Below are 23,575 nucleotides of genomic sequence, written 5' to 3' on the forward strand. Positions count from 1 at the left end.
TACTGAGTTATTTACATCTTTTTTATTCCTTTTGTGTCCACTCCTGCCTTGCCTCCCACACACTGGCAAGTGTCACTGAGTTCTTCCCCATATGCAGCTTTGGCAATTTTTTAAAAGGAAGTTGTCTATTTCATTTATTACTACCATAAATAACTCAAGTATCTCTTTAAACACTATATAATTCTGTTGGCATTGGGAATATATAGTGTGTACATTTACAAATACAAAAGCCAATGGCAGGCCGGGTGTGGTGGTGCATGCCTTTAATCCCAGCACTCGGGAGGCAGAGGCAGGCAGATCGCTGTGAGTTCGAGGTCTGATCCACAAAGCCAGTTCAGGACAGCTAAGGCTACACAGAGAAACCCTGTCTCAACAACTCCCCCTATCTTCCCCCCCCCCCAAAAAAAGGGCTGGAGAGATGGCTCAGAGGTTAAGAGCACTGACTGCTCTCCCAGAGGTCCTGAGTTCAATTTCCAGCAACCACATGGTTGCTCACAACCATCTCTAATGTGATCTGATACCCTTTTCTGGCCTGCAGGTGTACATGCAGGCAGAGCACTGTATACATAATAATAAATAAATGCATCTTAAAAAAAAAGGCCAATGGCAGAGAAAAGGAAATGTAAACTATATAGTGGAAAAGATGTGTGTATATGCAAGATCGTGAATGTGTCCCCACGTTATCTCATTTATACAACCCATCTGTAACTGTGTGCTTCTGATGCCCCTCACCCACATTTCAAGAAAACTGTCACAGCTCAGTAGCCGTTCTACTCAGAGGCTGGATACAGTAATCTCGTGGGCAAGCATAAGCTATGCTTCATGATGCACTGTCAAGACCCAAGCCCCACAGCAAGCATGGCTACAGACGGGACGCCTGTTTCTCCCACCTTGAAACGCTGAAAGCCTACTTTATTTCAACCTTTAGCTTACAAATATTGTCAAGCTGGCACCAGGTGTCAATTTAGTTCACAGCCTTAAGACCAGGAGCTCACCCTGTCACCCCTGGGTAGGCGGACCTACAGGATGAAGACTGGGGCAGGAGGACCTGACTTCCAGAGGTGGCAAGCTGGGGTGACTCCGCACTCGCAGGCTGACTGTGTGCCAGAGCCCGAAAATCCGCCATGCAGGCACGATGACAGAAGGGTAGGGACAGAGGTGGCGGCGAGAGCACCGTCTAAGCCTTCAGAAATGGACGTGTGACAGTAACAGGACGAGGGTAGAGAGTCCCTCAACCCACCAGCAAGGTACAACAGCGTTTGAAGCGAGACCGGCTCCTCGACACGAGTGTCATGGGAGCGATCTGCCGTTCCCCGGGCTCGCGGGGTTTCGATGAGGCCCACAGGGATGTCCCGGAGTGACATTCCCACTTTTCCCACCATAGCAGCCGCTGCCCGCGCAACCGTCGCCGGCTTCCCTAGCCAACGGCTAGGGCCGGGGCGGTGCGCGGCGCTGATGACGTAGTGAGGGCGGGGCTTCCTGCTTCGCGCAGCCGCAGTGGCTCCGACAGAGGTCGGCTCCGCCACACTCGGGAGTGGCGAGCGGCGGGCGGCGGGCTGAGGGGGCGGCGTGTCTGCTGAGGAGGCTGGGCCGCGGAGGAGGAGCCGGGCTTGCCGCCGCCGCCGCCGCCTCCGCCGCCCTCTTCGGCCCTCCGAGTTTCCCGGGCTACCTCAGCTTGCCTCGAGCTTGCAGCCCGCGGCGTGTGAGCGGCCGCCGGGGGACCGGGCCAGGCTTGGCGGGCTGGGCGGACAACCCCAGCGGTGGGACCGTCGGGACTCCTCGGCCCCAATGCCTGGGCGAGCAGAGCAGAGTGGGTGGCCGTGGTCGGAGCTGTGTCGGGGTCCCCCGGGGGCGAGCGCGGCAGTGTTACTTGGGCGCGCTGCAGGGAGCGTCTGTGAGTTTGGTAGGTAACCTCTCCTTTTAGGCACGCTCGGCATCTGGTTGGAATCCTGCGGCACCCCTCCGCCCTGCCCGCCCTTGAACTCCGGTTTTGCTTCCTGGTAAAGTAGTGGGAGCGCGTGTTAAGAAGGCAGGCCCCGAGATGAGTTCTGCGTGCTTTTTTTTTTTTCTTAAAGCACGTGAAACTCCTTACGGGACTTTTTGGTGCACTGCGGCATGGTAGCCAGCTGAGTAATTAACTGGCTTAATGTAAAGCAACCCCCCCCCCCCCGTTTAATTTGCGCCTCAGAAGCCACGCTGTCATTTTCCTTGTCCTTAAAGACAGTTGTAATAGTGATGCTTGGCGGATGTTCAGAGCTAAGGTCTGAAATGTGTTCAGTGTATTTTGGGCTTGATACTTTGGCAGATTCTTAGTCTAATATCTGATTATGATAAAGCGACACTTGGCTTTTAAACATGCCCTTTACCTAGTGTCTTTAAGTCTTTGGTCATCTTCCAATTATCAAGTGACTAACTTGTCAAAGATATTTAGGATAATGATACATTTGTTTTGAAATTTTATATATGATAAATTCATAATATGTTCAGACTATTAGTATAAAGTACTAAACTGAAGACTATATAGCTGAGGACGTTAAAGCTGTGCTTCTGTTACCAAGCAACAGCATCGTAAACAAGTCTAATACTCAACTAGAACGTAAGTAAATGTTGCCTCTTAATCTGAGTTCAGAAGTCTCCAAATTTGTGCTTTTAGCCTATAGGTGGTTACATTTGCCACTTTTGGTATTCAGATTTGATTTCAAACTATTTGTTGTTGGTTTTTGTTTGTTTGTTTGTTTGTTTAATGACAGGGTTTCTCTGTGTTAAGCCCTGGCTGTCCTGGGACTAGCATTGTAGACCAGGCTGGCCTGGAACCTGAAGATCCGCCTGCCTCTGCAACCATCGCCTGGCTGAAACCAATTTTATTTAGAATTATTAGAATGCTTTGATTTTACTGTGTCACACATAACCCTTTGGAGAGTTGCAAATGGATTTGAGTTGTTCTTTGGCTGTTACTTATTCCAGAGTATTTCTCTTAGAGTATTTCTTCACTAATGAGTGTGCAGGCTGTATTTAGTACTATTCTCAAAAAATAAAGTGATAGGGGCTGGAGAGATGGCTCAGCATAGGGGCTGGAGAGATGGCTCAGCGGTTAAGAGCACTGACTACTCTTCCAGAGGTCATGAGTTCAATTCCCAGCAACCACATGGTGGCTCACAACCATCTATAATGTGATATGATGCATACTGTATACATCATAAATAAATATTAAAAAAATAAGATGATAGCAATGTAGAGTTACATACATTTGAGAGACTGCAAAACAATACACGTTTTTAAGCCTTACTCTCCACTTGTTGAATCCTTAATGCTATAACTTGAGTGGTAAATTAAGTGGCCTGTTTGGTCTGGCTTTTTATACCAGGCTTACTTTGATTTGGCGATTTCTGTTCCTTGGCCTCTTGAATTCCAGAGTGAATAAAAAAAAAAGAGGATATAACTGATCCAAGGTAAATGGCTGAGGAGTAGAGACATCAAGAGGAGTCCAGACTGAACATGGCCAACAGAATAGACAGCGCCATGAGAGGAGAGAGAGGGGGGAGAGCGAGAAAAGAAAGAGGAGTGGAGTCCTGGAGTTGGGTCTAGAGTGGAACGGAGAGCCAACAGAGCCAGTAGCCAAGCTCACTAAGGTTATATAGAAAAAGGAGAGGCTGGGGAGGGTTAGAGGGGTCCAAGCACGCCAGCCAGGATGACTCTGTGACTGCTGTGTGTGAGTAGGGCCTGAGGGAGCCTAGAGGCTAGCTTAGATTTTGATATGCTGATAGGCATCTCAGGCATAGGTTAGTGGAACAGCCTTATTATGTCCCTTTTGCCAGAGATAAGAATGACCCCTTTTAGCATGTAGGAACTATCAAGTCCCTCAGACAATGCTGGTTTTTGCCTAAATGACAGACTTCGGTAAAAGGAATTTCTTGAGACCTAACTGGGACTACAAGCCTGAATGGTTGGCTTAAATGATCTTTTTGTTGTTGTTTGTTTCTACATTTTTTTCTTTGTTGTTGTTATTTTAAGTTGAAGCTGATCTTGTATTTTTAGCTCAGGCTTATTGGAACTCACCAGTTCTTCCATGTTGTGGCTCAGCCTTCCCAGTGCTGGGACTGCGTGTATGAGCCACCATGCTTGTAAGCATAGTGATGTGAAACTGTGACAAATGATGTCTTTAAATTCAAACTATTAGCAATAGAAAGCAAAACATGAGATTTATACACCCTTAGGTTTCATTTTAGTTCTTGCTTCCTATGTCTTTTAAATGCTGCTGTTGTAGTAATGAACCGTTGACTAGAGCTGGCGTTACTGGCAGTTGTGAAGGCCTGGTGTTTGTGAGAGTAGTCAACGCTCTAACTGCTGAGCCACCGCTCCAGTCCCTCCCCATGGAAACTGAGTTCTTGACCTACAATGACATCTTCACTCCAAGGTCTTAACTCATTATGGAAAAAGTGCCTTTGTCCAAATTGTTTTTCTCCATTATCTTTTAAATCTACCTTCTCCTTCCTGTATCATTCTTAATTTCTTTCTATCCTGCGCCAGTTTTTTCCTTCCTTTCTTTTTTTTTGAATCTGATTTATACCTTTTCTGTAGGTTCAGTTTCACCATGACATTTGAAACTCTACAGTATTTGTGAGTCATATTTATTTGATACTTAGACTTTATTCTTTCTTTCTTTCTTTCTTTCTTTCTTTCTTTCTTTCTTTCTTTCTTTCTTTGTTCTTCCTGACTATAGATTAACCTCTTTCATGAGCGTATCCTTTGTTTTTTCTAAACAGAACTTGTTGAAGGGATGTTTCTTGTATGACAAATGTTCATTTGAACCCTATATTATCGTAAAAGTCAGAGTTGGTTTAAAAATATACGAAAGGCAGCTTAAACCACAAGATAGAATATTAAAGAATGGGGGATCAGTAGGGTGGTGGTGGTGGTGTACGTTTTTAATTCCAGCATTCAGGTGGCAGAGGCAACTGGATCTCTGAGTTCAAGGCTAGCCTGGTCTGCAGAGTGAGTTCCAAGACTTGAAAAACCAAACCAACTAAACAAACAAATGGGGGAGGGACCAAAAGGAAAGGTTTTGTTCCTAGAAAGTGTGAATAAATATTTGAGAATTTCCCACGACATTAGCAACCCTAAGACCTCCCTCAGGAATTCTGGCTCTGTTCCCACTGGGCTTGGTGAGTTTGGTCAATTTTCTGGTTCTTTCTAGAAGACCCTTAGTTTCAAAACCTTTACTTTTTGAAAGTACTTTTTGAGTACTTTAGTCTTCCTTTCCTCTCTTCCTCTTGCGTCCTTCTGGTCTCTCTCCATCTCATTTCACTTCTTTCCATCCTACTTTTTGCTCCATCAACACTTAATTTATGACACTGTGTCAGTACTTTAATTTGCTTCTTGTAAATTAGCAATCCTCTGAAGTTCATTAGTTGCCTATTTTCTGTCAGGATTATCCTTTCTGGATCACGGAAAGACCACTGACTGTCATGTCAAGTCCAGTGCTATTTCTTTTGTGCTTGAGCAATATTCTAGGAGGATAGAAACCAAGAACGCTGGAAAATGCTCCGTTGTTGCTTTCTGTATATTGTGACTTTAAAGTACTTTAAGAATTAAAATTTAGAGCTAGGAGCAGCCTAATATCTGATCTTATCTTTTTGGAAAGTACTTGCCATTCTCAAACTATGTCTTTAAACTTGTCAGTAATTTTAATAAGCTTGCCAGAATTCTATGTCTGGTGTAAGAGTCTTTAGGTGAAGTTATGAAAAGGTGAAGTTGAGTCCTGGAGTAGTTTATAAATCTTGGGTTAAGTTTAAGTGCGCTTGCCAGTCTAACTTCTAAGTTGTTGCCCAGTAACACTGTTTCAGTAACACAGCAACCACTGAAAACTGTAGGGATTTTCAGGGTGCAGTCCTGTCTCTAGTGCTCACTTTCATTTTTCTCATCTACATCACATTTTATTCTAAAGCAAATACAGTATATAGCCTTGAGTATATGTCTTAGGGGGCTGACATTATTTTTCACAGAGATGTACTATAAATGCTTTGAGTAATAGTGTATATAAAGGATATCTGAAAAGATTGGATCAAGCAGCAATGTGTAGGAAAGTTATTAATTATTAATACCAGCCTTCTCTACAGTTAAGTTGAAATGTACTTTTTTGTGACTTCTGGAGCTACATGGAAACCTTAGAGCACTAAACATAACTTCGTAGATTGTGGTTTTATGAGAAGAGAATCAAAGATCCAGCACATCAGCTGAGTGGGTAGTTTTTGTTTTTTGTTTTGGGGGGGTCAACTCGACAAAAGGGAGTCACCTGGAAGGCAGGAACTTCAGTTGAGGAATTGCCTACATTAGATTGGCCTGTAGGCAAGCCCTCACATGGGCTTTTTCTTGATTAATGATTGCTATACTGTAGGTGGTGCCACCTCTGGATTGGTGGTACTGAGTTATGTAGGAAGCCAGCTAAACAAGCCAGGAGATGCAAGTCAGTACAAAGAGTTCCTTCATGGTCTCTGCTTTGGTTTCCTGCCTTGAGTTTTTGCCCCAACTTCCCTCAGTGATGGACTGTTGTGACCTGGAAATATAAACCGAAGTAAACCAGCTGGCCAGTGGTGGCTTCCCGTTTTAATCCCAGCACAGGAGGCAGAGGCAGGTGGATCTCTTTGAGCTTGAGGCAGCCAGACCTACATCCAGGCCAGCCAAAGCTATGTAGTGAGGCTGTCCCTGAAAACAACAAGACAAAGAAACAAACTCTTTCTTTCCCACATTATTTTGGTCAGTATTTCATCACAGCAATAGAAACTAAATCCCTTAATCTTTCTCATTTGAAAAAAGAAGTCTTTGAAACTTCTTTCAGAAATTGTATAGTTCCAATGTAAGCAACTTGTTTTTACTGATAATTGGTTTAGACATTTGAACTTCTCCTCCTCCTCCTCCTTCTTCCTTTTTTCTTTCTTCTCCTCTTCTTCTTCCTTTTCTTCCTCCTCCCCCTCCCCTTCTTGGGTTTTTGAGACAGGGCTTTTCTGCATAGCCTTGGCTGTCTCAGACTCTCTTTGTAGACCAGGCTGTCCTCAAACTCACTGCCTCTGCCTCCCAGAGTTCTAGGATTACAGGCAAGTGCCACTGCACCAGGCTTTGAGTTTCTTTTATATGTCCTGTAGTATATTAGACACTGGGGAAATGGAAAATAAGACCTTGCAGTCTTAAATGCATTATTGTATACTATCTTAAAATGGGGAAATGGATGAAATAATTAGATTTAATACAGTAAATGCTGTAAGGATAAATGTGACTATATTTTGGGACATGTAGGAAGGACCTCCAATGTAGATCTACAAGTAGAAGACACTATACTTTAGTTAAGTTTAAAGGTGAGTACAGATGTATTCAACTTGGACTGGAGGGAGTTAAGTCAGGGAATACCACGGAGGAAAAGTTTCTGGGGTAGGGGAGAGAATCAGGAGTCATTAGCAATAGTGGTGGTAAGGATCTTGGATATAACTGATAGGGATTGGAAAAGGGTAAACATCTGCATGAGTGTAGAGATAGAGACCTAGTGAGGAGAACTAGAGTCATCTTGGAAGCCAAAGGATGTGCATATCATATGTGTTTACTGGTGGAAGTTGTCGCTATTTCTGGAAAGTCATCTTCTGTAAAGATCTGAGCTTGGGATCTAAGATGCCAAGCTCCAAACAGAAGAGTTTGGAGCCTGAATTCTGAAGTCAGGGAGTTGTAAGTACTGTTTCTGTGTGGAAAATGATACATTGTCAAACAGTTGTATTCTATCGAAAAAGGCAGATTGTAATTCCTGACTCAGTCATAGTGGGCATTAAGCTATTGTTTCTCATCTATTGTTTTTATCCACTCTAATGTTAGAAACGCTTGTGAGATATGTACCGTCTTTTTCTCTCCTTCCATACTTGTAATCTTCATTTTTTAAGATTCATTGGTATTGGAGAGATGACTTAGTAGTTAAGAGCACGTTACTCTTGTAGAGGACCTGGGTTTGATTTCCAGCACCCACGTGGTGGTTCACAACCAATCAACTCCAGTTCCAGGGAATCTGATGCCCTCTTCTGACCTTCTAAGCATGCCTGTAGTACACATACCTACATGCAGGCACATATAACAAGATATATTAATCTAATAAAAATTGATCAGAATTCCTGTCTTTTTTACATGGATGGATGTTATCCCACACTTTCCCTGATTTGTCACCTTTCGTGCTACTCAGTTGAACATTGCTTTCACACATGGGTGCTTACTTTACTTTCCTTAACCTCACCTTCATTGTTAGTGGTTAAATGTGTGTACCATTACGCCTGTACCTAAGCTTTTCTCTCTGTCTGTGTCTGTCTGTCTGTCTCTCTCCCCCCCCCTCCCTCCCCCCCTTTCTTTCTCCAAGACATGATTTCTCTGTGTAGCCTAGACAGTCCCGGAACTGACTCTGTAGACTAGGCTGCCCTTGAACTCAGATCATCCTGCCTCTGCCTCCAGGAGTGCTGGGATTAAAGGTGTGCACCACCACTTGCTCTATACCACCAGGCTGGGCTTAAACTCAGATCTGTTTGTCTCTCTCTCCTGGATTAAAGGTGTGTTTGTATGCCAGCCAGGATCACATAGACCTAGAAGGTCTTTGGATGTGATCTCTTGCCGGAGCACGTATGTTCTTAATTAAAATTCCTCTACAGCTTCATGTAGGTCCCCTAGTAAGGGGAGCGGGGTGAGGGCTGTTTCTGACTTGGACTCTGTTGCCTGCTTTTTGGTCACTTACCAGGCTACAGGGGAAGAGGACATGCTCAGTCTTGATGGACTTGATGAGCTGAGGTGGGTAGGTAGGGGGGCTCCCCTTTCCTGAGGAATAGGGGAGGGGATGGGGAAAGAGGGCGGAAGGGAAGAGGAGGGAGGGGGCTACAATTGAGATATAAAGTGAATAAATTAACTAAAAATGTTGAACACTGTGAAATGTGATAGTAACTAGAGTTTGGGCCCATAATTTTCTGTAGATACTTTACCAGATTGAAGAAGTTCCTTTCTGTTCTAGTTTTAGATGTTTTATAATTCGTTTGTGTACACGCATGTGTGAGTGTGCACATTCGTGTCATAATGCAGATGTGGAGGTTTAGAGAACACCTTTGTGACACAGGTTTTTTTCCTTCCACCTTTAATGGCTTCCAAGGATTGAAGGAGCCATCATCATAGGTTAGTGTGGTAGACACTTTTACCTACCCAATCTTCTTGTTGTCATTAATTAAAGTTTTTAATTAAAAATCACATTACATGGTATGTGTGATTTGCCCAGAGGTGCCCCCCCCCCCCCCCCCCCGCCTTCATTATTAACTGACTTCTGGAGAGTAAAACATTATTCCTGGATAATTCCAATTTGGTCACGTTTTATAATCTTTTTATTGTTGAATATGGTTTGTATTCATTTTGTTAAAGACTTTTATATTTCTTTTTCTTATTTCAGATTCACCAGCTTTTGTTCAGATAACACTTTTCTTGCTGCTAGCTTTGGGTTTTTTTTTATTTATTTGATTTTGGTAGCACTAAAAAGTGCATTTGTGTAGCCTTGCGTATGTTTAGGTGAGTGCTGTGTCATTGGGCAGCTGCAGCCCTTGAGTGCTGGTATAACAGGTATGTAGGTATAGAGTGCCCTCATTCTTTCCTCTAAGTGACTGTGAGGGCGTGGCAAGGGTGTGGGGCATAGAGGTGTAGAGGTGTGTGGTTCTAGGGATGAACTAAACTGAAAGCGCTTGTTTATACGGGGCGGTTCTATCTTTTAGAGATCTTCGCCCCTGTGTATTTCAATCTAAATGTTGTTAGCTTTATTATGTACCTTTTGAGGTATACTATGTTTTGTATCATTTATTCAAAACATGATTATAAGGGTTGCGGATGTAGCTAAACTGGTAGAGTGCTTGGCTGATGAATAAAACTCTGGCTGGGTTCAGCTTTGTGGGGTGGTACATGCTGTAATCTCAGCACTAAGAATGTAGAAGCAAACAAGGATCAAATTCAGGGTTATTCTAGGCTATATAGTAGGTTAAAAAGCCAGCCTGGGCTACATGAGACCTGTTTAACAACAACAACCGCCCAGGAACAACAATCTCTAAAATACATTAAACATTTTACCTTGTGTCTGGGTGTGCTGGTGGATGCCTCTGATCTCAGCACCTGAGGGGCAGAGGCAGGTGGATCTTTGAGTCCAAGGTGAGCTAAGGCCAGCTAAGGCTACACAGAGAAACCTTGTCTTAAAAAGGGAAACAAAACAAAATGAAAACAAAAACTTTTTTCTTTTACCTTGTGGATTTTCTCTCCCTTTGATCCCCGTGTTAGAAGTATGTTGATTACTAATAATTGAGGTTTTAAAAAATAGTTTAATCCTGTTTATTTTCTTATTTAAAAATAATTTATTGTTATTTTATGTGTATTTGTGTTTTGCCTGCTTGTATGTCTGGGTGGGTTTGGTAACTGGAACTGGACTCTTACAGGCATTGTGAGCTGCCTTGTGTGAGCTGGGACTTGAACCCAGGTCCTCTGGAAGATCAACCAGTGCTCTTAACTGCTGAGCCATCTCTCCAGCCCCCACTCCCATTTTCTTATTGTTGTGAGCCACTAACACAACACAATCTGGTGCTCAGATGGCATTCTTTTTATGATTGTGTGTGTGTGTGTGTGTGTGTGTGTGTGTGTGTGTTTATGCTATGCATGTGTGTGTGGAGGTCAGAGATTGATGACCATTGTTTTCCTTAATAGCTCTCCACCATATTTCTTTAGATAGGGTCTTTTGCTGAGCATGGGGTTCACTAGTTTGGCTAGACTGGCTGTCCAGCAAACTCCAGGGATCCTCCTTTTTCCACTTCCAGATTACACGTGTTGATGGTTGTACCTGGCTTTTTGTGTGGGTGCTTGGGGTCTGAACTCAGGTCCTCATGCTTAGATGACAGGCACTTTCTGTTCTCCTAAATTAGTTTTGAGGCTCAGTGTATGGCTTATTCTGGAGAATGTTCCTGTGTATTTACTAAGGATGTATACTAAGCATGGTAACAGACACCTATAATTCCAGCACTTTGGAAACTGAGGCAAGAGGATCACCCTGGGCTATATAATGAGTTCCTGGCTAGCCTTACTAAGTAATGAGTCTGTCTATTTGTATTTTTTGTATCTTTTGCTGTGGTTATAATCATGGTAATTAATAAGGCCAGTTATCTCCTATATTCTTAAATATTTTTTGTCTTATTCTGGCATTCATTGCAGTTTTCTCTTTTTAATTGTCTCTCCCCCTATCTTGGTCTTTTCCCCCTTCTTGTTTGTTGCGGTTCTGTTAGACACATAAACACTTGTCATATATGGTTTATTGATGTTCGTCATTATTAAATATTAGTATAGAATATAATTAATTTTAGTAATAATTTTGGTTTTACATTCTGTTTGTCCACTATAGCTATTCTAACTTTCTTATGATTCTTATTTGTATGCCTTAAATTTTTTTTTGTTCCATTTTTTTTATCCTGTTATGTCTTTGAATCAACAAAATATTTCACAAGTGACACATAGCAGCTGTAGAAAAATTAAACCAGTTTAGCATTCTCTGTCCTTCGAATGGAGCTCATTAATGTTTAGTACAATTGCCAATATTGTGGATTTATGCCATTTTCCCAAATTTTCTATTTGTCTTGTTTTTTATTTTCTTTTTAATAACTTTGAAATATTGTTTAATGTACCTTTCAAATTCTATTGATTTTTTTACTGTACTTTTTAATGGTTTTTCTTGAGGTTACAATATGCATTTTAATTTATAGCAGTCTGTTTCAGAATAATACTAAATACTGTTAAATTTCAGAACTTCTTCCAATATAACTCTTCTTTTTTCCTTTTGATACTATTGTCATAAATATGTATTATAGTTACACATAAGCCCAATTATACAGTATTATAGTAATTTCTTTATGTAATTTAATGTCTTTAATTGAAATGACACTTCCTATTACTCAGCCTAGCCCTATTTATTTTTAAGGTTGCTTTCTCTTGTCTGTATAGCTTTGTATTCAAACAAGAATTAGCATGACATCTTCAAACTGACCCATGGGTGGACCTGTGTGTAGCAAGGGTGCATTTAAGTGCAGGCTGTTTGCAAGTCTGTGCTGGCTTTACTTCTCACTAGTATTCTTGACTCAGTCTGTGTGTACAGCTCCTCTGCATATGTGGTGGCGGGTGTCTGCCTGAGTCTTTGGTCTACATGTTTGCAGTTTTTGTTCTGTCTGGGCTAGTGGACACTTTATCAAGTCCCTGTGATTCTCTTTAATTTCTAGACCTTTGTAAAATCACCAGTTAGTTCTTTGCTTGCCCTGAAGAGGCCTCTAAGCTGAGGCTGTGGGAAGTACTAGCCATCTCGGCCGTCATAGAGAGCTCCACCTTAATTGACACACATCAGAAAACAGATTAACTTCAAATACCTTGCAGTTGTTCTCAGTGCTACACTCTGAACTCCTTCACTGATCCGTCAGTGTGACGTGATGGGACAGCCAAAGTAAGAATACTGTGGGCGCCTGTGGCTCTTGCCTATACCAGTTGTTTTCACGATTGAACAGTTGGACTGTGTTTTAAGTCTTTGGTTGGGTTTCAGAGCATGAAATGGCTGGGGTTTGGCTGTTTTTGTGAAAAAGATTTTTAGCTTTACTCCATTGTGTTGGAAGTAGGAAAGCTGTATTGTTGTTATAAAAAATGAAAATTTCGTTTGTTTGATTTTACCAGTGAAAACTCAGGAGCCAGATGCGGGGTGAAAACCTACCACCTCAGAGAGGCAGAGAAAGCACCCAGCTGACCTCCCTACTCAGCTCACATCTCAGAAGAAAAAGCCCAAAAGCTCCCTAGCTCAGCTGACAGCCTAAGAGGAAAAGGGCAAAAACCCAAGGCCAAAAGCTTGCTAGCTCAGATTCAAAAGCCTAAAAGCTCCCCCCCCACCCCCCATGTTGTCTTAAATAACCTTCAACTCAGAGGCCCTCCTACTCTTAATCCCTGTCAGCTGGTTTCTTGTTCCACCTCTCGACCCAGGGTTAATATTATTAAGCCCTGTGTACTGAAAGCTCTTGGAGTAAAGGTGTGTGCTAGGCTGGCTGAACCACACCTTAATCATCTGTTTACAATATACAGAAAATTCTTGGATTAAAGATGTGTGTTAAGGCTCAACCACACCAAACAAGAGATAGGTTTTTACAGTTCACAACCTGGTGTTCACAGTGGGATCAAATATTCTGCAATGCTGTATGGCTTATGACTGAGTTTTTTCTCTGGAGGATAAAACTTATTTTGTACTTAGTATTACTCATAATTCTTTGAACAGTGTTATATATTACTAGTTATTTTAAATATACTTGTTGAGTTAGCTTCTTGATTTTCTTAAGTATCAATTGATTTGTGTTTCTTGATTTTGTTTCTTTTGTAATTTTTTAAAAATTAAAATATAGTTACATCATCTTCTCTTCATTTTTCCTCTTCTCCCATTCCAATCCTGTCTGTGTACTCCCCTCCTTGCTCTCTCTTGAAGTCATGATCTCTTTTTTTTTTGTTATTGTTGTTACATGTATTTCTTGGATTTTTATACAAATGCAATGATATTATCCTATTTTTATCTGAATATGTTTTTACTGCATAATTATTTTGACATTTATACATTTCTTATTATTCCTGAGTGATATTCCATTACAAAAATAATAGCACAATTTGTTTATCTATTTACCTTGTGATGGATTTGTGTCCAAATCTCAAAGCTGTTATGAATAGTTGTGTAAAGTTTTTTATATGCTTTCATCTCTTAAGTGTGAATACTTATAAATGTATTGGACAGATTATATGATAAATATAGGGTGTGTGAGCATGTGTGTGAGGCGCATGTGTATGTGTGTTCATGAGCACATGTGTGTGGGTGTGTAGTTGGACCAGAGGTCAACTTCTGATGTTATTCCTTAAGGAGCCATCCCCCTTGTTTCTAAAGACAGCCTATCTCATTGGTCTAGTGTTCATATAGGACTATATTTTTGTGTTATAGGTCAAAAAATCTTTGTTTATTCTGAGTCCGTTTTTGTGTGAATGAGTTTAGGTTATATATCAAGCAAAAGTAAAAGAATAAATAGTGATTATCAGAGAGAACCAGCAGATAGATAGCAAAACGTCAAATTGGGCACTCACATCATCCCACAGAGATGACTGGAGTAGCCTAATTGAGAGAGCAAACTAAAGGTAACATCATTAAGTCAGGGACATTCCTGTTGAGGCAGTCCTTTGGTGGTCATGGTTGAGGACATGGGGAGAGCAGAGCTTCCCCTTTGGCAAGGCTTCTAAACACAAATAGCAAGTATCAGATATATAACATCATCAAATTGTGCTTATAAACACGCAGCAGAAATTAACCAGGGAAATTGAGGAATCAACTGGAGTTTCTAACTGAGAGAATCCTGCATGGAGGGTCTCCTCTTTGCTCTCACAATGGATGAGCTTCCCATGGCTGAACTTTGAGCTTCCTCTTCCCACTGCAATATTTTCTTTAAAAATGGTTAATTGTGAAGTATTTCTTGGCAGCAGGGTAGGCAGCATTCTGGCTCCAGAAATGGAAGAGAAGGTTTCAGGCCAATAGATGAGGGCTCGCAAGATGGCTTAGCAGGTAAAAGTGTTAGACAGACAAGCCTCATGACCTGAGTTTGATCCTGGAACCCACATGAAAAGTTGTATATGGTATGCATTGTAATCCCAGCACTCCTGTGGGAAACGGAAGGTGGAAATGAGAATTGCCCAGAAACTTAGAGATTAGATGTCCTGTAGTACACAGTACAAAAGCAGAAACGAGACCTTGCCACAAATACTTAAGTAAATAGTAAATATTGAAAAACAACAGATGAAGATGAATCAGTGGTTTTGATAATTTGCTCTAAATAGGGGCGAGGATAAGTTATGCACTCCAAAATGAGGGAAAAATAACACTAACTGATTTTTAAAAAAGGAAACAGCTAGAAAATTTGAAGCTAGTGAGTATTGATTTAAGGAGCAGATTTTTCCTTTGTCTATTCTAGGTCCATGGCTGAGACCTCTCCTCCATACCAAAAGGGACCATAGCAAATCAAGAGCATACAATTTTACTCCTCCAACCCCACTGTATGAATCTGGGGATTGAATATAGAGCTTCACACATGGTAGGCAAGAACTGTATCCAAGCCCAGAATGCCTTTCACATGACATGGAACCTTTAGAAATGAAGAGCAGAATGGGACAGGGAAGCCCATGCATTTCTGTAGTCAGGCAGAAGTGTGGTTGAGGGGCAACAAGGTGTATCCTACTGACAGTAAGCCAAGAGGGAGTTGGCAAGATTCGTTCCCGCAGGGTCGTGATGCCTCTGTCCTCATTCTTCTGTCCAGGCATAGGTAGATCCCTATGGAGTGAAGGTCTTGTGACCTACTTAGAGGAAAGTCAGATAAGTGTTTTCTCCAATTTTAGTTAATTTTCTCTCACTGTGATAAAACACAATGACCAAAAGAAAAATTAAAAAACAAAACAAAATAAAAAACCCCACAATGACCAAAAGCTACTTTTGGAAGAATTTCTTTGGCTTACAGTTGCAGAGAGATAAGAGTCCATCACGGCAGGGAGACATGGCAGCACTGGACAGGCATGGTGGTAGCGGCAGCAGCAGGAAGCTGAAAGACCACACCTTAACTTTATATGGGAAGTAGAGAGAACAAACTGGAATTAGGGCAAGACTGTAAACTCTTCAAAACCCATCACCAGTGACACACTTCCTCCAGTAGGACTACCTAAACCTGGGAACCAACCAACCAAGCTCATGGAGACAGTTATCATTCAAGCCACAATCCAGGAGAGTATGTGGGGAAAATGGTATGGGCGGAAGTTGTAAACCTCTTGCTTCTGCTGTTTCATATTGCCAAAGTACGATATTGGGGGATGCGGAGAGAGTGAATTACTGAGTCCCATCATTGAGCGTCCATTGTGGATGGACCATATGAATCGAGCTGGAGGTATGTACTGGAAGAGGGATTGAGGAACTTGGGTGTATACTTGTGACTCAAAGAGAAGCAGTAGATGAGCTGTGAGAGGGGCAGTTGAACTTGTCTTCTGGGGATGGTACTATGGACCAGACACTTGTCATGGTGGGTGAAGGAAAGGGAGGCCATGTAAGAAAGAGTGAGATGGGTCAGAGAGACAGCAGCTGACTGTGGCATACAGCTGCCGAGAAGAGAGGAGTGTTTTTAAAAGATGATAGTGCGAGCACATACAAATTAAGTAATTGTTTTGCTTCTTAGTACTTTGCGTATCTTATTTTCATTTTGGGTTTTTGAGACAAGGTCTCATTATGCAGACCAGGCTGGCTTTGAACTCGGATCTGCCTGTCTCTGCCTGGAATGCTGGGATTAAAGGTGTTGTGCCACCATGCTTGGCCCCTTAGTATATTTTAAAACAATAAATATTTGATAGATCATTATCAATTACCCTCTTAATTATTGATTCAATCAAGATTGAAATGGTTTCATATCTTAAATAAGTGATGTTTTTAATTGACCAGAAGTTTAAGTTTTTTTAAGTCACATGTTACTATTTTCATGTAAAGAGATCACTAATGTTAGAAAAATTTCCCTGAATTATGGAAGTGATTTTTGCATCATTTAAAAAATTTAGCTCTGCTAATACTGTTGTCAAGTGCAGTATTTTGTATTTATAGTATTATAACGTGCTTATCAAGTTTACTTTATGGTAAGACTTCTTTAGAGTTTTTGCCTTTCAGGCTTGTAAATGGATTATTGCATATGTCTAAAACCCCTCAGTACTATGGTTTTAGCATGGCTTATTTTCTAAACCATCTTTGTATTTCTATTGTAAAGTTTGTATAATTTGAAAAGTTTTACCACAAGGTGTCATTGTAACCTATAAAAAGAATTTCTTCTTAAACATATGTAACCTCAATTGTAGAATTTGTATGTTTTTTGTTTTTAAATTCTTTTTGTTTCATATATATATTAATTTTGGATTTTAAGATATATACATTTTTGTAATAAAAGGAAAAATAAAGTAGCTCATGTTCTTGGGTTGTTATATTTTTGCACAAACATATGCTTTCCGCCCACAAATTTCTGAAGAGTGTGTTGCTATAGAGATGGTTTGTTTGAAGGAAAGAATAAGGACGAGCAGCAGCAGGTGGACATTTAAGGAACAAAACCCACATTTTCAGATCTTTGTTCCTAACAGAGCCAGCTTTAGAGTTTACCCCTCTTATGAGATCCCTTTGGAAGAAAGGTAGATTCGAGTATTTTACTGTAGTGGTATTTACCAAAATGCTTTTGTAAAGTTGCTGTTTTGCAAAGTTGATTTTTTACATTTATTCTTTAATGTGTTTTATTTGTGTGTATGTTGATTTTTTACATTCATTCTTTAATATGTTTTATTTGTGTGTGGGTCAAGTGTGTGTGCATGTATGTATATGTTTGTGCACATCTATGTGAAGGTTAGAGATTGACATCAGGTGTCTTCTAGCTTAACTTTTGAGTCAGGAACCTGGAGCTCTCATTTGTTGACCAGACTGCCTGGCCAACAAGCCCCAGGAGTCTCCCTGTCTACCTCCTCGGGTCTGGGATTACCAGCAAATGCTGCCACTCCCAGCTTTTTATGTGAGGGCTGGCCATCTGAACTCAGGAGGTTCTCATGGTTGTGTGGCAGACACTTTACTGACTATGCCACCTTTGACATTAAAGTGAATTTCATTATTTTTGAAGAAAAGGGCATGCAATTCTGTTAGCTGCTTTTCCTCAGTCTCCATGTTCAAGACTATTTTCTCAGCTGCTTGCTGCCGTTATTATAGTTGAGGCCCTTGTTTTTCTGTACGTTTATGCTTTCTTTCCTCTTTTATTACATCTGACTCCTCAATCCGGAAAGGCTCCTACATGTGGAAATACCTTTCCTAATTATTATTTTCTGAAGTACAAGTCAGACCCTACCCTAGATTTCCTTATCTATCTACAGATTAAGATCTTCCATTGGCTCTCTAATAATCAGCAGTAAGCCAAGATCTTCTGCACAGAATCCTTAGGGCTCTGCTCTCCCCACCCAGGCGCTAACCGCAATGATGTTCTTCTCCTTCATTCTGTGTTTTGTACCTGACATTTTTTATTCTTGTATCCCCTCCTGACCCGCCCCGGGTTTAGTTTAGAATTATTTTTGGGTGGTGTCTCTGACTACTTCTCTGTTATGTATGGTCTTTTCTCTATGCCTCTTACTACCTACTAATATAGTTTATTATTTTAAGATTTTCTGAATTAATGTGTTGAAAAGGCAACATATGCAAATGGTAAAAAAGTTTTAACAGTCCAAAGATGATTTGATGGTATATTTTCTTTCATCTTGGTTACTCTGCAATTGCTGTTAATGTGTTGTGATGGTTTGACTGAGGATGGCCTGCAGAGCCCTGAATGTTTAAATGCGTGGTCCCCAGTTGGTAGAACTGTTTGGGAAGGGTTAGACTTGTGGCCTTGTTGGAGATGTGGGTCACTGGGGCTGGAGCTCCGAGGTTTCAAATGCCCTCACCATTCCCATTCAGCTTTCTTTGCCATCCACTTGTGGATAAGGAAGGATATAAGCCCATAGCTTTGTGCCTGCCTGCCTACTGCCATACTCCCTGCAAGGGTTGTCATGGAAAGACAGGTATATTTGTTTGCTTCCTATCTTGATGAAAATAAAATAATTAACTTTCAAAGAGGAAAGTTCTTTCATTTTGGGTTGTAGTTTAGAATTTCTAGGTTACTGTTGGGCAGATCTACATGGGCCTTTGTCCAATGGCAGTGATAGGTAGTGGGAGATGTAGCAGACGTCATGTCTGGGAAGCCAAGGAGAGAAGGGCTTGGAATCTCATAATTGTCCTGAGGGTCATCAGGCTTGCCCCTGATGACCACGTAAGGGTATGCAGGAACAGTAGGCAGTTGTTTGTGTTTCAGCTGTGTGGCATGGGAATGTACAAAAGACTTTCTACCTCAGTAATGCTACCATAGAAGGGTCTTTAACATAATCACCTTTTGGGGACATTTAACATCTAAACTGTAGCTAACATGTTTGTTTCACTGACCACTATTAATTTGTTGAGGACAAAGTTGTTCTTTTAATTTTATCTTTGCCATACAAAATATCTGGCATAAAACAGGTGCTTAAAAGACAGTCTGTCTTCTGTGAGTGTGGGCCAGCTCTTCCTTGCTCAGAACCTGGTGGCAGTCTGTGTGTTTTGGTATTTCTCAAACTTTTACTGTGGGGATACTTGTCAGTACATGGGTGTGGCCACTATAAGTACTGGTTGGTTAATGCACTTTTTAAAAAGTGTGTGTTTATTTTTAAATTAACCTTTCTATTGAAGATGACTTTTACCTAATTTCTGGCTGTAATTTTAAAAAATAGTTTCTGATAATTCTAAAAGATGTTTATGTCAATTGCAGTGAAAGTATATATTTTCCTTGTGAAGTTTTGAACTATGTTGTAGAGCTCAGAGATAAAAATTGCATCAGGATTTACTTGAAGAGTGTATTTCAGGATACATTGAATCATTGCATAACATTTTGTGTATTATCCGTGTGTTGGGACAATAACAGAACAGGCCTTGTAGAACACACACATGATATCCCATGTTACATGTCACAGAGCCTATACCGAGAAACCTTAAAATGAATTTTAAGTATGATTTTGTTAAGAGTCATCTTTGCATTTTAAATCAACATTAGAGAGATTTATAAGTTAATACAAATAAGCATCTGAGGTTGGCTAGCTACAATATCTTACTCTCCAGAATTTTATCAGAGTCCAGTTGTGGAGCAGGAGAGAGTATCATCCTATGAAAAGAATAGCATTGAATTCAGCGTTTGGTGCTTGATTACTAACCACTCGAATACATATCTTCTTCCTTCCCCCTCTCCCTGACTTCCCCTGTTTTTCTCTAAATCACAATTATGGAGCTTGGCATGTTGCCAGGGCTCTCAAGGGTCTGCTCCCAGCTGCACTTCAGGTTCTGGCACAGTGTCAAAATGTGACATTTATTTCCTGTACAGAACATGGGATGGCTATCTAAAAGCCCGTGGAGTGACTGGTGCAGTGTTGCCTTTGGCTTTTGAAGAAATGCCTAATTTCTGTTGATAAGAGAAGTAAATGCCTGATGAAGGTTATCACTAGACATTTTAATATTTTGAAAAAACACTTTTGGGGGGCATGAGATATTTAAAGCATTGTTTTGAAATGTTCAAAGGCATAGAGCATGTGCTTTTTAGTGAAGTGTATTTGGAAGCCTTCCATAAGCATCAGCAGCTGTGCTTTTTGAATGTCTTGAATTGCCACACTTTGGGCAGACATTGTACTATTCACTGCTGTAAACATTTGAATGCCTGTGTAGGAGAAGATGTAATATGTAGGTCTGTAGATCTGGGATCAGTCAGAAGTGGTCCCAAGGCCGTGTGTGTGTGTGTGTGTATGTGTGTGTGTGTGTGTGTGTATGTGTGTGTGTGTGTGTGTCTGTGTGTGTGTGTGTTTATGTGATTGTTGTAGTTGCAAAGAAGGGGCAAGCAAGTGTTTGCTTAAAAGTTGGTGTTAGTAGAGTTGCCTTTCAGAGACATTCTGTAAGTACTCCATCACTAAGAGGCTCACAGGGATGTTCCACCTTTTCTAACGGCTTGAGTTTATATGCTTATTTTTAAAGAATCTTTTTAAAATACTATTTTTATCTTATATGTAAGAATGTTGCCTGTGTATAGTTCTACGTGTGTGGTGCCTGCAGAGGCCAGAAGAGCGCATTGAGTTTCCTGGAACTGGAGTTGGAGATGATTGTTAGCCATCGTGTGGGTGCTAGAAGCTGAATCTGGGTCTTCTGTAAGAACAACTTGCAGTTTGTGACCTTAACTGCGAGGCTTCTGAATGTAGTTTAAAAATCGGCATTATGGATATATTTAGTTGGTAAACTCCTAATTATAGGTGTGTGCGTGCGTGCATGCATGCGTGGGGGGTGGGGGTGGGGGTGGGGTGAGAGACAAGAGGGCTGGGAGAAAGAAGGGAACCGGAGAGGAGGGCATCTCTGGGACAAGCTGGAGACCTGCAACAACAGGGTGGGCTCCTGGGAGGGTTTGGGGATGATTCTAGTGGAGATTCCTAGTAGCAGCAGGGGACATGGAGACAGAAGTGGCCCCTCCTAGCCAGGCATGACTTCCAGTGGTGGGAGGGGGACTCCAACCCTCCCACGAAACCTTTGACTCAAAATTTACCCTGCGTACAAGAAGTGCAGGGATAAAGATGGAGGAGAGCCAACCAATGCCTGGCCCAACCTGAGACCCACCCCATTGGAGAGAGCCAACCCTGACACTGTTAAGGATAGATACTCTGTAATGCTTGCCGACAGAAGCCTAGCATAACTGACCTCTGAGAGGCTTCCCCTAGCAGTGGATTGAAACAGATTCTGAGACCCACTGCCAAACAATTGGCAGAGCTTGGGGAGTCTTCTGGAAGAATGAGGGGAAGGATAGAAGGACCCAGAGGGGACAAGAACTCCAAGAAGACCAACAGAGTCAACTAACCAGGCCCATGGGGGCTCGCAGAGACTGAAGCACCAACCAAAGAGCATGTGTGCATTGGACCTAGGCTCCAGACACATATGAAATTGATGGGCAACTTGGTCTTCATGTGGGCCCCCTAGTAACTGAAGTGGGGGCCGTCTCTGACATGGACTCTTCTGATCACGTTCCCCTAGCTGAGCTGCCTTGTCTGGCCTCAGCGGAAGAGGATGCACTTAGTCCTGATGCAACTTCAGGTACCAGGGTGGGGTGGGGTGTGTGTGTGTGTGTGTGTGCTCCCCTTTTTGAGGAGAAGTGGGAGGGGGAAGTGGGTGGAAGGGTAGGACCAGGAGGAGAGAAGGAAGGGCGCTGTGATCTGGGTGTAAAATGAATAAATAAATTTTAAAAAATTGTCTGATGCCCTGAGCAAAGATAGCTATTGCATGAAACGTTGGCCTCATTTTTAGGTTCCACTCTCCCAGGTTCATGCAGCCAACTGGAGTGGCAACAACTTGAACCCATTATGCAAAGTACTCTATTAAGACAATACTACTACTACTACTACTACTACTACTACTACTACTACTACTACTACTACTAATAAGTTTTTGGTTTTAGAGACCAGATCTTTGAGATAAAATTGTTGCCCGGGCCCTAGGGGGGACTTTTTTTTTTCCTCTTTCAGCTTTTATGGCTCCAGCTTTTATGTTTTGTTCATCTTCCGCAGCCTGAAACCTTCTCTTTCCTTCTCTTATAAAGGTATATGATTAACTGGGCGGTGGTGGCGGCACATGCTTTTAGTCCCAACACTCAGGAGGCAGAGGCAGGCGGATCTCTGAGTTTGAGGCCAGCCTGGTCTACAGAGTGAGTTCCAGGACAGCCAAGGCTACACAAGAAACCCTGCCCTGAAAAAATAAATGAGTGAGTGAATGAATGAATGAGCATGAGTATATTTAAGACCTGCCCATATAATCTAGGGTTAGTTTATCCTCTTTGAATATTTAATTACACATTTATAGCATCCAGAAATTAAAAGATGACTTTCAGAGAACTAGCACTCAGTTTATAGTCTGGAAGCCACAGTACATGAGACAGATGAGTTGAGACCACATTGACATTGAATGGGAAGCCATGTCATTTATTTACTTGGGTGTTTTTGAGATCTCAGTATATGCTTGTGGTTGTTGTAGGTGTTGAGAGACTGTATATACAGATGTTTTTTGCCATGGAGGACCTCAAACTTCATGTGTTATGTTTACTAACAAGCTAACATACAAAAAAATCAATGTTTGGTAGAGGTAGTACCTCATTGAGAAAGTAATGCCTTACTGAGTTTCTGTGTCTGTTTTCTTTTTGAGACAGTTTCAGTGTGTTGCTTAGACTGGTTTCCTAACTGGACTCAAGGGTGATGATGACCATCCTGCCTCAGCCTCCTGGGTGCTGGGATTACCAGTGATTCACTTTACTGCCTGTACAGTGTTTTGAAAATTGAGTGGGAATTCACTAGATAAGAGGCAGAGTGATGGAAAGGCTTTGTAGGAAGTGAAGCTAGTATTTGCAAATGAAAGGGAGGTATGTGCTTATGTAAGTCATTAGTGTACAGAGAAATTTTAAATTTGGGCTTTTACCCCCTAAAATATACTCAGCTAGTGCCCATTTTCCCATTTACTTTTTACTTTGATTATTCTTAAGACAAAGATCCTTTCATAGATTTAAAAGATTTATGATAGGCCATTAAATATGTAAAAAAGTGCTTAAGGGAACTGCAGATTAAAACTACAATGAGATAACACTTTATACTCCCTAAAATGGCTAAAATTAGGTTTACAGCCCCAACTGTTGGCAAAAATGTAAGGAAGCAGAACTTGTTCTCATATGTTGTTGGTTGAATGGAAAATGGCACAGCTACCTTAGAAAAGGATTTGTTAGTTTTTTAAATATAAAATTAGACATATGCACATATTAACTGTCCCTACACTTCCCCTTCCAAACAGAAGACAATTCACAGAATGTGCTTGATCTGT

At 41.4% G+C, this 23,575-nt stretch overlaps 1 protein-coding gene across 1 annotated transcript in view; it reads left to right on the forward strand.

Annotated features, from left to right (window-relative positions):
* The first annotated feature begins 1,632 nt into the window (after positions 1 to 1,632).
* Positions 1,633 to 23,575, forward strand: part of CEP83 (centrosomal protein 83) — a 92,774-nt gene continuing 70,831 nt past the window's right edge. Inside the window, exon 1 of the mRNA XM_084794405.1 lies at positions 1,633 to 1,903. The gene's annotated coding sequence lies outside the window, so the exon portion shown is untranslated. The remainder of the gene's footprint in view (positions 1,904 to 23,575) is intronic.

The sequence above is a fragment of the Acomys minous genome, assembly GCF_964271855.1.
Source record: "Acomys minous genome assembly, chromosome: 9".
NCBI lineage: Eukaryota > Metazoa > Chordata > Mammalia > Rodentia > Muridae > Acomys > Acomys minous.